General features: G+C 49.8%; 1 non-coding gene and 1 pseudogene across 1 annotated transcript; one reads left to right on the forward strand and one right to left on the reverse strand.

Moving 5' to 3' along the window:
• Positions 1-3,483: 3,483 nt before the first annotated feature.
• On the reverse strand, positions 3,484-4,394 carry LOC132251778 (olfactory receptor 5AP2-like; annotated as a pseudogene).
• Positions 4,395-10,679: 6,285 nt separating this feature from the next.
• TRNAT-AGU (transfer RNA threonine (anticodon AGU)) lies at positions 10,680-10,753 on the forward strand. The gene has a single exon. It is a non-coding gene; the product is annotated as a tRNA-Thr (tRNA).
• Positions 10,754-11,782: the final 1,029 nt, after the last annotated feature.

Below are 11,782 nucleotides of genomic sequence, written 5' to 3' on the forward strand. Positions count from 1 at the left end.
GGAAGGAAGAGGAAGTTTGCTTGGGAGTTTGTGGCAGAAGAGAACCAGGGCGCCTGAGGCTGTGTGTGAGTGTGTGTGTACATCTGCATTTACATGTGTGTGTGTGTTTGCACACACATGCAGGTGTCTCAGTTTTGGTTTGGTTTGGTCCCCCGGCCCCCTTCTTTTCCTTTCTTTGTTCAGTTTTCTAATGAACCTATCTGTGCTTTCCCCACTGAATATGTATTTGAGTCAATCTTTCTATGTTGCACCCGAGCTCTGGGAGGCTGCTTGCAGGCAGCTGCCTCTTGGTGTTCAGGCTGCTTGGGTCAGTGTGCTCTCAGAGTGAGAGGAGGATGGCTGGGAACCCACCCAACCCCCGAGCATGCCAGAACAACAACCAGATCCCAAGACACTGATAGGCTAGTTCTACAGCAATTAAAAAGTATTATTCCACAGAGGTAAATTGATAGCTGCTAATTAACAGTGGACAGGAATCTAGCTGATAGATTGTTAAGGTCAGAAGTTTCAATCAACATATCCCATCCTGCTATAATCTACCGGTCAGAAAAACTTACCCAATGATTGATTCCTGAAATAAGCTCAACTGCATATTTATACAACATTTATTTCTGTCTCTCAAGTGAAAACTTGGTACAATTATGATCCTGTTGCTACTGAACATGTGTAACTACATTTCTGTGGTGCTTATTTGCATACCACCATTAGTGTGCAAGGTCAGATTACAGGGAACTTTTTCTCTTATCTGCATATCATCTAGTTGTATATATGGGCAGGGGATGAAAAACTCCTTTGTGCTTGTTTTGACTGTGATAACATGTTTTACCTGCTTTTAAGAGGCAAGAGAAGTCAGGTTTGTATGCACTGGTCCTGCCTTCTGAAATTGGAAAGTTCATCAGGGGACTGATGCTGTAGGAGAAAGTTGAGCAAATGTAGCCAATGGTTGGTGCTCACCATGACTTGTGTCGAAGTCTAAGGTGAAGAAACACCCAGCTCAGGATTCCCAAGAGCTGGCGGAGAAGAGGTGTCAGGTTAGTGACCTCTTCTTGGGGGGATGGTATCACATCTCACCATCCAACCACAAAGGGATATGTGCTAGTGATACACAAGTTCCTTTAGTAGGTTCACTCTGAGCCTGTTACTCACTTGGTCCTAAAAAGTGGAACTCCTTAGCATACCAGCAAGCAGAAATTTGTATCTACCAGATCCTGAAAGAGCTGAGATTGCATCTAAAAGAACAGCAGCAAGAAGCGGTGTGCCCCAGGAGCAGCGAGGCAAGGGAAACCTTGGGCTAAAGCTACACTAGCTCTCTACTGACCATCTGTGGAACTAGGCAAGAACTCTAAACCTATTGACTGAGCGGGAGCTGTTAACAGTGGGTTGAGGTAGATACTGGTTATTACGGGGTTCTTAAACCTGTTTGTCATCCCATCTCCCTTTCCCAATTCTATACACCCTGTTATAGTTGATTTTGCTTGTAAGTGGGGAAGTTTGCTGACACTGGAACACCCATAGACCAGGAACCGCTGAGCATGCCTTCCACCCCTCCTGACCAAACTGTCCCTTTTGGGTGCGTACAAGAAATTCACATCAAACAGCTGGAGTTCAATTAGTTACTTTAAGCCATGTGAAATTCAACCAGCTGAAACTTGTACAATATTTTCAAAGGATTGTCTGCATGTTCTGCAGCTCACCTGCAATATAAGAAGCACCATGTAGCAGACCTGTGGGTCCACCCCAGTTCCTGATGCCCCCTTGGGTCAAATCTGCCTGCCACAATCCCTGGCCGCACCTCACCTTCAGTGTCTCTCCTGCCACACCTTTGTTATTACTAATAAACTGGGGAGGTGGCCCCTAGAGGCAAGGAGTAACTTTTGGTGTTATCCCTGGGCTTCTCTACCCAAACTCAGCCCCAGGGTCTTTGAGCTTCCCTAATGTGCTTCCCCTTTGGGGCATTCTCATCAGGCCTCAAAACACTTGGCTGGGTTTCAGCAGCCCCAGCCTTGCCCCCCTTTTTTCTGGGCAAGCTTTCAGCCCATTGGCTCCCAGGCTTCACCCCTTCACATCCCTGCCCAGAGAAGGTCTCATCTTGAGGAGCACCCCTGGCACATGGCCTCCAAACCTTCCCCACTACTCAAGTCTTCATGAGCATAAAATATCAACTCAACTAGTTCCAACCTGCCTTGGGTCCCTGTATCCTCTAGTCCTCCTACCTAGGACAGGCTTGTTTCCCCAGTCCCATCCCCCAAGTACCTCACCTACCTCCAGGGTCAAACTGTCCTCTCCATGACCAGAGGCTGGGCTTATATGGTGGTTTCTATCATTTGGGCTGGACCAGTAGTGTGTAGTCTGAGTCAAAAAGCATATCCCTGGAGAGAAGGAGAGGGCAGAAGCAGGGCACACTGGGATGCCAAAGCACATCCCAATGGGGTTATGGGGTTGGCATCAGCCATTTTTGTAAGCATTTGAAGCCCAGTGACTGGTACTTCACATAGCATTTCAACTGGGGAAACTGCAATTCCACCAGTTCAAACGCAACACTTGTATATAGCCTTAGACAGCAAGCAGAAAGAATATGTGGGGTCAGAAAGCAAGCAAGCTAGGGTGAGGGTAGATCAGTAAGAAAGACATCCTGGCAGAGAGGATGCGATGGGTGCTCTTTTTCCCAATGGTGTTGATGAACCATGTATCTCACAGCCATTGAATACAATGGAAAGACAGTGGCAGGATTGCTTCTGCCTTTCTGGGGACATAAGGTCACGGCCAGGACCAACACTGGAAAATTAAAAATAATAAAAACAATCCTGGATTGTTGTTCTTTCCTTTTTCCAGATTTGTTGTTGTTGTTGTTGCTGAAGGCAGGCTATGGACTGGCAACTTCCCAACAGATTCTTCTTTTTTGTAGAGAAAATATTATGAAACATAATTGGTTTTTTTCCCACTGAATTAGGATTTCCCAGATGCACAGACTAACAACTGATGCACAAATGGGAAACAATGTGCACCCAAATTATGGGCATCTGAGTCTCTCCTTCTAGTGCAAAAAATGACTTCTCAAGAAAGGGTTATTATGTGTCAGAAAACTAAAATCAGATTATTTTTTTTTTCATTTTCAGAAATTGGGTGGGGGAAAAACCCTTAAAAATTTTGCTCCAAATCCAACAAACATTAGCCCTAATATGGTTTAAAAGCGAACAGAGTTCAGTGAAAGCCAGAAAATGTCTTGGGTTTAGTTACTGAATCTCTCCTGCCTGGAGCACTAACCCACACATGCACACACCTCCTATGTTAGGTAGGGATCCTGGGACTCCTGATGCACAATCCCCTGCTCTAACTATCTTCTCCTAGAATTGGGACTAGACGTCGAGAGGCCCGGCTACCAGCCCCAACCTGTTCTCACTCACTCAGCCTTATTCTTCTCCTAAACCTCCAGGAATCCTGGCTCCAAATCCAGGACACTACTATTTAGGAGACAAGACTCTTCTAGCTCCTGCCTAAGGCTTTCTGGAGAGCCCCCTTCACCTCCTTGTTTCTCAGGCTATAGATAATAGGATTTAACATGGGGGTGATGATGCCATAGAGCACAGGCAGAGCCCGATCCTGCTCTTGGGAGTAGCTGGAATTGGGGAGGACGTAGGTGAAGAGGATGCTGCCAAAATAAAGGTTGACTGTAGCCAGGTGGGAGGTGTAGGTGGAAAAGGCCTTGAGGCGTCCTTCTTTGGTGCGGATCCTGAGGATGGCCAGAACAATGTAGATGTAGGACACAAGAGTCACCAAGAAGGAGCCCATGGTGACAGGACCTCCACAGCAATAGTGGCAATCTGATTGATCCGCGTGTCAGAGCAGGAGAGCTGGAAAAGCGGGGGGATGTCACAGAAGAAGTGGCGGATGACGTTGTCATGACAGAAGGACAAGCGGAACATCAGACCCAAGTGCACAGCCGAGTTGGCCAAGCCAACGGCCCAGGCAGCTGCAGCCAGACAAGAGCATGCCCTTTGGCTCATCAGAACACCATAGCGCAGCGGGTGGCAGATGGCAGCATAGCGGTCATACACCATGACCCCCAGCAGCAGGCACTCGATCCCCCCAAAGGAAATGAAGAAGTACATCTGAGTGAGGCAGCCAGGAAGTGAGATGGACTTGTCCTGTGACAGGTAGTTCACCAGCATCTTGGGCACCGTGGAGGTGGTGTAGCCTATGTCCACCGCTGACAGATTGCCCAGGAAGAAATACATGGGCGTGTGGAGCCTGGAGTCCATGCTGATCATCACTAAGATAAGTAGGTTTCCCACCAGGGCCATCAGGTAGAAGACTGTGAAGAATCCAAAGAGGATGAACTGGTCTTCCAAGCGGCTAGAAAGGCCCAAGAGTATGAATTTTGTCACCGTCGCCATGGTGCCATTCTCCCTCCTGGCGCATCCCAGAGGGTCATTCATCTAGAAGGAGAGTAAAGAGGACTCGATGCTTATAGCACTAAACCAAGACTGGGGTAAGGGGGGACCTAAACAGACTCACTATGCAGGATTAGAGAAGTCACTTAATACACACCTACACCATCTCAGAACCAAACCTAGGAGAACCACTGCGAAGGATGATCCACCCACTGCCTCCCACTATAAATGCCAGAAAAGAGACAAGGCAGACAAGGTTCCTTGGGTGAATTTGATATCTTTTATTAGACCAACCCAAATGGTTGGAGAACAGTTATTAAGCAAGCTTTCAGGTTCAAAAACCCTTCGTCAGGCTAAGGAAGTGTCAGCAGTTGGTGTGTGCTCTTCTTGGATGGAATGAAAAGTAAAGAAAAGAGACAATGCAGTTGCTTTAGAGAAGCACTGAGTGTGCACCAATAAACACAGCCAAGACACCTTTGAAAGGATCTTAAGGCACCCCAGGTTGTTGCAAGGTATCATACAATATTAGCACTTAGGTTTGCACACATGATTCACAAGATAAACCCAGAGATTACAAATCCAAATCCATTGTTGTGCTCTGTCTGAGCTCTTTGCAACAGAAACTCCCCCCCACTCTTATTTTTCTGTAGGCAAAAAAAAATATGTGAAAACTAAAATCTAGCACTTTCCCAGGGATGCTTCACATCTATGCAAGGGAGCCTCGAGTCTACCAGAGGTGCACTGAATGCAAAAAAGCTGAGAACCACTGCTCTATGTGGTCACATTCACAAAGGTACCCAAGTGGGACTTTCACATCTCTCACTGAAAGCAAGAGGACTCAGCAGATGACATGTTTTTGAAAAAATCTACTTGGGGCTTAAGAGCCTAGCGCAGGTCTGAGAAGGAGCGTAGGCACCCAGGTCAAAACTCTGATCCTGACAAAACCCCACTTTGAACCCTAAAAGTGCCTTGTATGCCTGAGTTTTATTTCTGTCACCTATGCTTCACTATGATTCAGAAAATAAGGGCCAGATTCTATTCCACCTATTAACACGCCTACCAAGTACACGCCTGAAACATGGAAGATGCCGAATTTCGGCCAATTTTGGATTTTAAACTTCATTGCAGAACTACAAAGAAGTATTTTTACCTCCCTGCCTCCCATCTGACACCTTCAGGGAAGGACTTCTACCTGATCAACACGTCAAAGAGCTACTCAACACAGCTCACAAAGACACTCTCATGGACCCAGAGGGACAGACTTCCATCTTCAGCTCCCTCTGTGCAAAAAGGAAGTTGATTTCCTACCTATGGGGACTTTTTACCCTCCTGTACCATCTACACTTTTCCCAGAGCCTGACGAAGGGACTTTGATCCCAAAAGCTTACAGGAAAGGACGATTTTTTTTGCCATTTTCCAGTTGGCCTAATAACCATTTTGCCATTTTGGAACCAAGAGTTCTAGTTTTTTGTATATTCCACCTATTAAACACCGAAGTGGACTTAGGTGCCTAAATGTGAGTCTTTTCCACCCTGATCCAATCTCTGAAAAACTTAATGCAAAAGGTGAGCTTGTCTTCCTCCTCCCCACTGCTCTTTTGTGACTCAGTCCCAGGGTCCCAACCTTGAGGCTGGGAGAGGAGAGCAGGGCTTAAAGTAGGTAGTCAGAAATACAAAAAATGTTCCTGGAAGTTGCTGACCCTGGCACCAGAGGCTGAGGTTTTTGGTCAATAAGGGATAATCTAGTACGGCAGGGAGGTTGGGGGAAGGACCAGCTGTGCTGTCAGTCTGGTCTCATACAGCTGGGGGATGGGACACTAGCCTCCCAGTACGGCAGGGAGATGGGGATAAAGGGCCCTTCTGTATGATTTGGGGCATTGAAGAATAGGGAAAGAAATACCAAGCTAGGTGGAAACATTGGTTAAAGCTTGATTGGCAGGTTGGGAAATATTGCCCTAGCCTGGCCCATTGGTTTGATTTAGAGCCAAAAGGAAAGGATATATTATATCAGGTAGAGCCATGGTTCTGACTCCACTGCTCTGATTGGAAATGAAGGGATAGAGGACATTTAACATAGCAGGGCTACTGTGTTAGATGGGTCCAGCTGTCTAATACAGGGTGTCAGGCAAAAGAAGATGTTGGGCTGACAGACCCATTGGGCCAACAGACTTGGGTGGGCAGGGAGAGAGGATATTAGGCTAGATACCCCATTGGTCTGATCAAGGGCAGTAGAGGTGAGCATGCTAATTATATGCACCAGCAACTGGTCTGGCACATACATTCCTATGTAAGAAACCTGACCCGCAGTGCAATCTTGAACCCTCGCCTTTTTTTCTTTTTAGCAAGAATAACCTTACCTGACAGGGGGGCATTGGTGTCACCCATCAAAGAATTGCCTCTGCACTTCTGCAACCCTGTCCTGGTGGGAAAGGAGCATCTCCCAACACAGCCACCGAGTGCTGTGTTGTACTAATAGCTGAAAGCCTGGCTAAGCAAGTGCGGGGCTGGCATAGATAGTACAGTGGTCTCCCTGGGGAGTCATACATCAGTTCTCGGTGCTTTGCAGACATTGTTTCAAGTGATTTCCAGAAGAGTTGTTTTTTGAGTGCTGTATTAGTGAGCAGAGCTTCAACAGATTGAACTTCAAGAAGACAATTCTTCTTTTTTTTTTAGAGGGAGAAATACACTTTACACACTGATCTTTATTTAGCAAGGCTCTTTCTCAGGAACGCTTTAAATGACTCTGCATTTGTGCCCTTAAGTCTTGCCAAGACAGAGGCACAGACAGGTTTTTGAATGTTTAGATGTGCCAGCCAGAGACTTAACAACCAGGGTCTGTGCCCTGGGTAGCAGCAGCAGTGGCTGCCATTCTTGTGCCCCCTCACACTAGGCACCTGAGGCTGGTGCCCTAGTTGCCCACCTCTTGTTACACTACCGGGGTCAGCTAGTAAACAGGAATCTTCCTTCAAATTACAAGGATAATTCATGTAGACAGATCTGAGACGAATCCTCTGAAATCTGCATCCCTTTTATCCATCTGAGTCTCTCCCTGCTAGAAATTCTTCCTAATGTCTAGCCTCAACTTCTCTTGCTGCAATTTGAGCCCATTGCTCCTTGTCCTGTCGTCTGCCACCACCGAGAACAATCCAGCTCCATACTCTTTCAAACCCCCTTCAGGTAGTTGAAGGCTGCTTTCAAATCCTCTCTGAGTCTTCTCTTCTCCAGACTAAATAAATGCACTTCCCTCAGCCTGTCCTCATAAGCCATGTCCCCCACACCGGCTAGGGGGTACCTCTCCCCACACCCCACACTGACTAGTCTCCCTGCCCTGGGGACAGAACTAGCACCCTGTGCCCCATTCCCCACCCTTTGGAGCCATGTAGCTAGCTCCCCCACCCACAAGCTGGCATCCCCATGCCTCCCTGCCAGGAGGAAAGGCCCCATATCCCATTTCTTGGCCTTCCCTCATCATCAGGCCCATATGGCAATGACAGCCATGAAAGTAAGAGCCCAGAGAAGAGCCACGTGTATGATCAGAGGTCATGGAAGCAGACCCTGCGATGACAGGCTGAGAGCTATGGGGCTCTTTAGCCTGGAAAAGCGCAGGCTCAGGGGTGATCTGATGGCCACCTATAGGTTTATCAGGGGTGACCACCAGGATCTGGGGAAAAGATTGTTCTCAGCCTTTCATCGTAGGGTCTGCTTCCCTGACCTCTGATCATGCACGTGGCTCTTCTCTGGACTCTCTCAAGCTTCTCCACATCCTTTTTGAATTGTGGAGCCCAAAACTGGACGCAGTACTCCAGCTGCGGCCTCACTAAGGACGAGTACAAGGGGAGAACGACGTCCCAGGATTTGCTTGAGAAGCATCTATGGATGCAAGCCAGCGTTTTGGTCGCTTTACTAGCCGCAGCATCGCATTGCAGGCTCATGTTCATCTTGTGGTCAATGGTGACCCCCAAGTCTCTTTCTTCCATAGTGCTAGCCAGCGTAGCACTGCAGAGCCTATAAGGATGCCGCAGGTTTTTCTTCCCAAGGTGGAGAACCTTGCACTTATTGGCATTGAACACCATCAGATTCTCGTCCGCCCACTTGCTGAGCCTGTCCAGGTCAGCCTGGATCACCCGCCTGTCTTCTGGTGTGGATGCTTTGCCCCAAAGTTTGGTGTCATCGGCGAACTTGGCCAGTCCGCTTCTGACTCCAGTGTCCACATCATTAATGAAGATGTTGAACAGTATGGGTCCAAGGACAGAGCCTTGGGGGACCCCACTGGTCACAGGACACCACGATGAGTGACTTCCATCAATTACTAGCCTCTGGGTCCAACCCCGGAGCCAATTTTCCAGCCAGTGGATCGTGGAGGACCCAAGGCGACAATTGGCCAGTTTCTCCAAGAGGCAATCATGGGAAACCAGATTGAAGGCGTTTTTGAAGTCAAGATATATGACATCAATCTCTTCTCCCTTGTCCAGGTGATAGGTCACCTGTTCGTAGAAGGACAGTCCATTAAGGATGGCCTCTTTAATAAACTTTTCTAAGATCTTTCCCGGGATAGAAGTCAGGCTGATGGGCCTATAGTTTGCCAGATCCACTTTCCTCCCTTTCGTGAAGATAGGCACCACATTGGCCTTCTTCCAGTCTTCGGGCACTACACCAGAGCACCAAGAGTTTTCAAAGATCCGCGCTAGAGGCTGGGCTATGGTGCTCGCCAGCTCCTTGAGTACCCTGGGGTGAAGATTGTTGGGGCCGGCTGACTTGAAGGTATCCAGCTTCTCAAGATGTTCCTTCACAAAGTCAGCTTTAATGGTACCTGGCTCGTTGGTCTAGGGGCATGATTCCCACTTAGGGTGTGGGAGGTCCTGGGTTCAACTCCCAGACTAGCACTGTGCCTGCACCACTTGTCCTTGGAGCCTGGTGTGCTGAGCAGCCCCTTTTATCTAGCTCCAGAGGAAGGTGAGGCCATTTCCCTGGTGCAGCTGGTGCATGGCCCAGAGCAGGGAGATTTAGACACCTCCTTGCTCCCCCCAAACCCATAGTGTTGGATGATGGTGGCCATCGAGGCACCAAGTTGAGCCATGGGGGTTTTCAGAAGGCGGTGCCTGGCACCGGGGCAGGTGAGTACCTTTGTGTGGGTGAGGGAGCTGTTGTTAGGGAAAAATGTCCTTGAGCAAGGCGTCTTCAGGGAACAGTTCGGTTGGTGCAGAACCTGCGGTGTGGAGATGTGGAAGGCGGTACCTGTGCCAGGGGCTGGAGCTCAGTTGGAGGGGCCATGTGCAAGCTCCACCATGCGGTGAAGCCGATAGAAATGCTTGGCTGCTACCATTTTCACTTGCTCGCTGGCCTGCTTGACGGTCTTGAGCCGAGAGGGATGCTCTTTCTTTCCTAGAAGCGGTGTCACTCAGCTGGTAGAGCATTGACTGCCCAGTTTGAAGTTCCCTGGTTGAAATCCTTCCTCTGGCAAGGTGTGTGGCCTTGTTACCTGGTGTGGTGTGTGAAGAGGAGAAGAGGGAAGGAGAAGAGGAGAAGCTTGTGAGTTGGGCAAGGAGGCAGGAGGTCACAGCTTCTGCAGCCCGGCTCCCCGCTGCTGCCTGCCTGCTGTGGGCTTGGGCACGGGAGGCTGGTTCTCCGTTGCTGCATGCACGCCCAGGGGGCAGGGGGAACCCGTGCCCGCCAGATCTGAGCGCAGGGCAGGTTGTGTCCTTGGGCGGAGGGGGTGGCAGCTCTCTGGCTCTGCACACACTCCCTGGGAGGTAGGGGGGACCTGCACCCCCCAGATCTATCCACATGGTGGGTGCCGGCTCCCACCCTGCTCCCCTACCCTGGGACCGCCGCAGCCCAGTGGGCACGACCCAGCACGGCAGGGAACAGTGGGGCAGCCCCAGCCCCCGCCTTCCCCAACTACCCCTATCTCCCCTTCCCTCCCTACGGGGGCTCAATACCACCCTTTCCTACACCCCGCATCAGGACCTGCTTTCTGGGCTGCCTGGGGCCATGTGCATGTACTGCCCTCCTCCAGCTCCCTGCCAGCTCCTGGCAAATATGAACTGTGCCAGCCTGCAGGGAGCTCATGGCAAAACTGCAAAATTCACGGGCTTCCCCGGTAAAACAAGAAATCCACATTTGCCTCCGGTAAAAGGTAAATTCACAATTTACTCCATTTTTTTCCGAGGGAAATGGAAAACCCTGATCATTAGGCTCCTGTAGGGACACAAATGAGCTAAACTGATGTCCTGACATAAACCCTGAATGACACAGCTGAAATTCCCATGATTTTGACCCAAAGAGAGGAGGCCCTGTGGCTTAGTTGGCTAAAGCCCCTGTCTAGTAAACAGGAGATCCTGGGTTCAAATCCTAGCAGGGCCTATGTCTTGCACTTGGCATGGCTCTGTAGCTCAGGGTGTAGAGGCCTGGGCTTGGGAGTTCAAATCTCACTACTTTCTTGCTTTAAGGCAGTTCGTGGGATAATTTTTGGAACTCTGGACTCTAAAACCAATCATTATTCAAACCTCATCAGATCATTGTACTCAGTCACAAGTCATCCCTCATAAGTCACAGGTGCTGCCTACACATGCAATTAATGCTATTTGGGTTTACTGCTCAGTAATGTCCTGTGCAATGAGCCAGCCCTGGGATGTTGTCTACACATGCATCTGTTTGGAAGAGATTTCCTCCTTATGGGAGCAGCCTGCCCCAGGCCTCCTCTGGCCCTGCTCTGCCTCCCTGCCGTAGCTAGCAGGAGGTGGAGGCTCCAGCCACAGCTGGGTGCGTGCTAGGATCACTCTTTAAAAGGTAGTCCCACACGATGCTCCCTGGCCACCTGCTTTCCTGCCTCACAGCAGTCTGCAGCATGCTGGTGCAGCCCTCTATGACTCTGTCTGCAGATCCTGTGCCCACCCTGGGAGGGCTGCTCCATCCCCAGGCCCCAGCAGTGAGGGTGGCTGCTGCTCCACCTGCACTGTCTGCTCCCCCTTCTGCAGCATGAGGCCAAGGCCAGCAGGGCCTGCCTGTGGTGCAGCTGCTGCTCAGGTGCTCAGGGGTCACATGGACTCTTGCAGGGTAAAGGTGAGCAATGCTAGGCATGTGACTTGTTGGTCTAGGGGCATGATTCCTACTTAGGATGTGAGAGATCCTGGGTTTAACTCCCAGATGAGCCCTGGTTGGTGCTGTGCCTGGGCAACCTGGACCTGGAGCTTGGTGTGCTCAGCATCCCCTTTTATCCAGCTCCAGAGGCAGCTGGTGCCATTTCCCTGGTGCAGCCAGTGCATGTCCCAGAGCAGCGAGGTTTAGGCACCTCCTTGCCCGTCTCCTTGGTCCCCCAAGCCAAGGGTCCTTTTCACCCTTGCTCTGTTCTCTTCTAACCGTGGCCGGCCACACCTATCGCCTTTTCTCCCC

The sequence above is a fragment of the Alligator mississippiensis genome, chromosome 7, assembly GCF_030867095.1.
Source record: "Alligator mississippiensis isolate rAllMis1 chromosome 7, rAllMis1, whole genome shotgun sequence".
Taxonomy (NCBI): domain Eukaryota; kingdom Metazoa; phylum Chordata; order Crocodylia; family Alligatoridae; genus Alligator; species Alligator mississippiensis.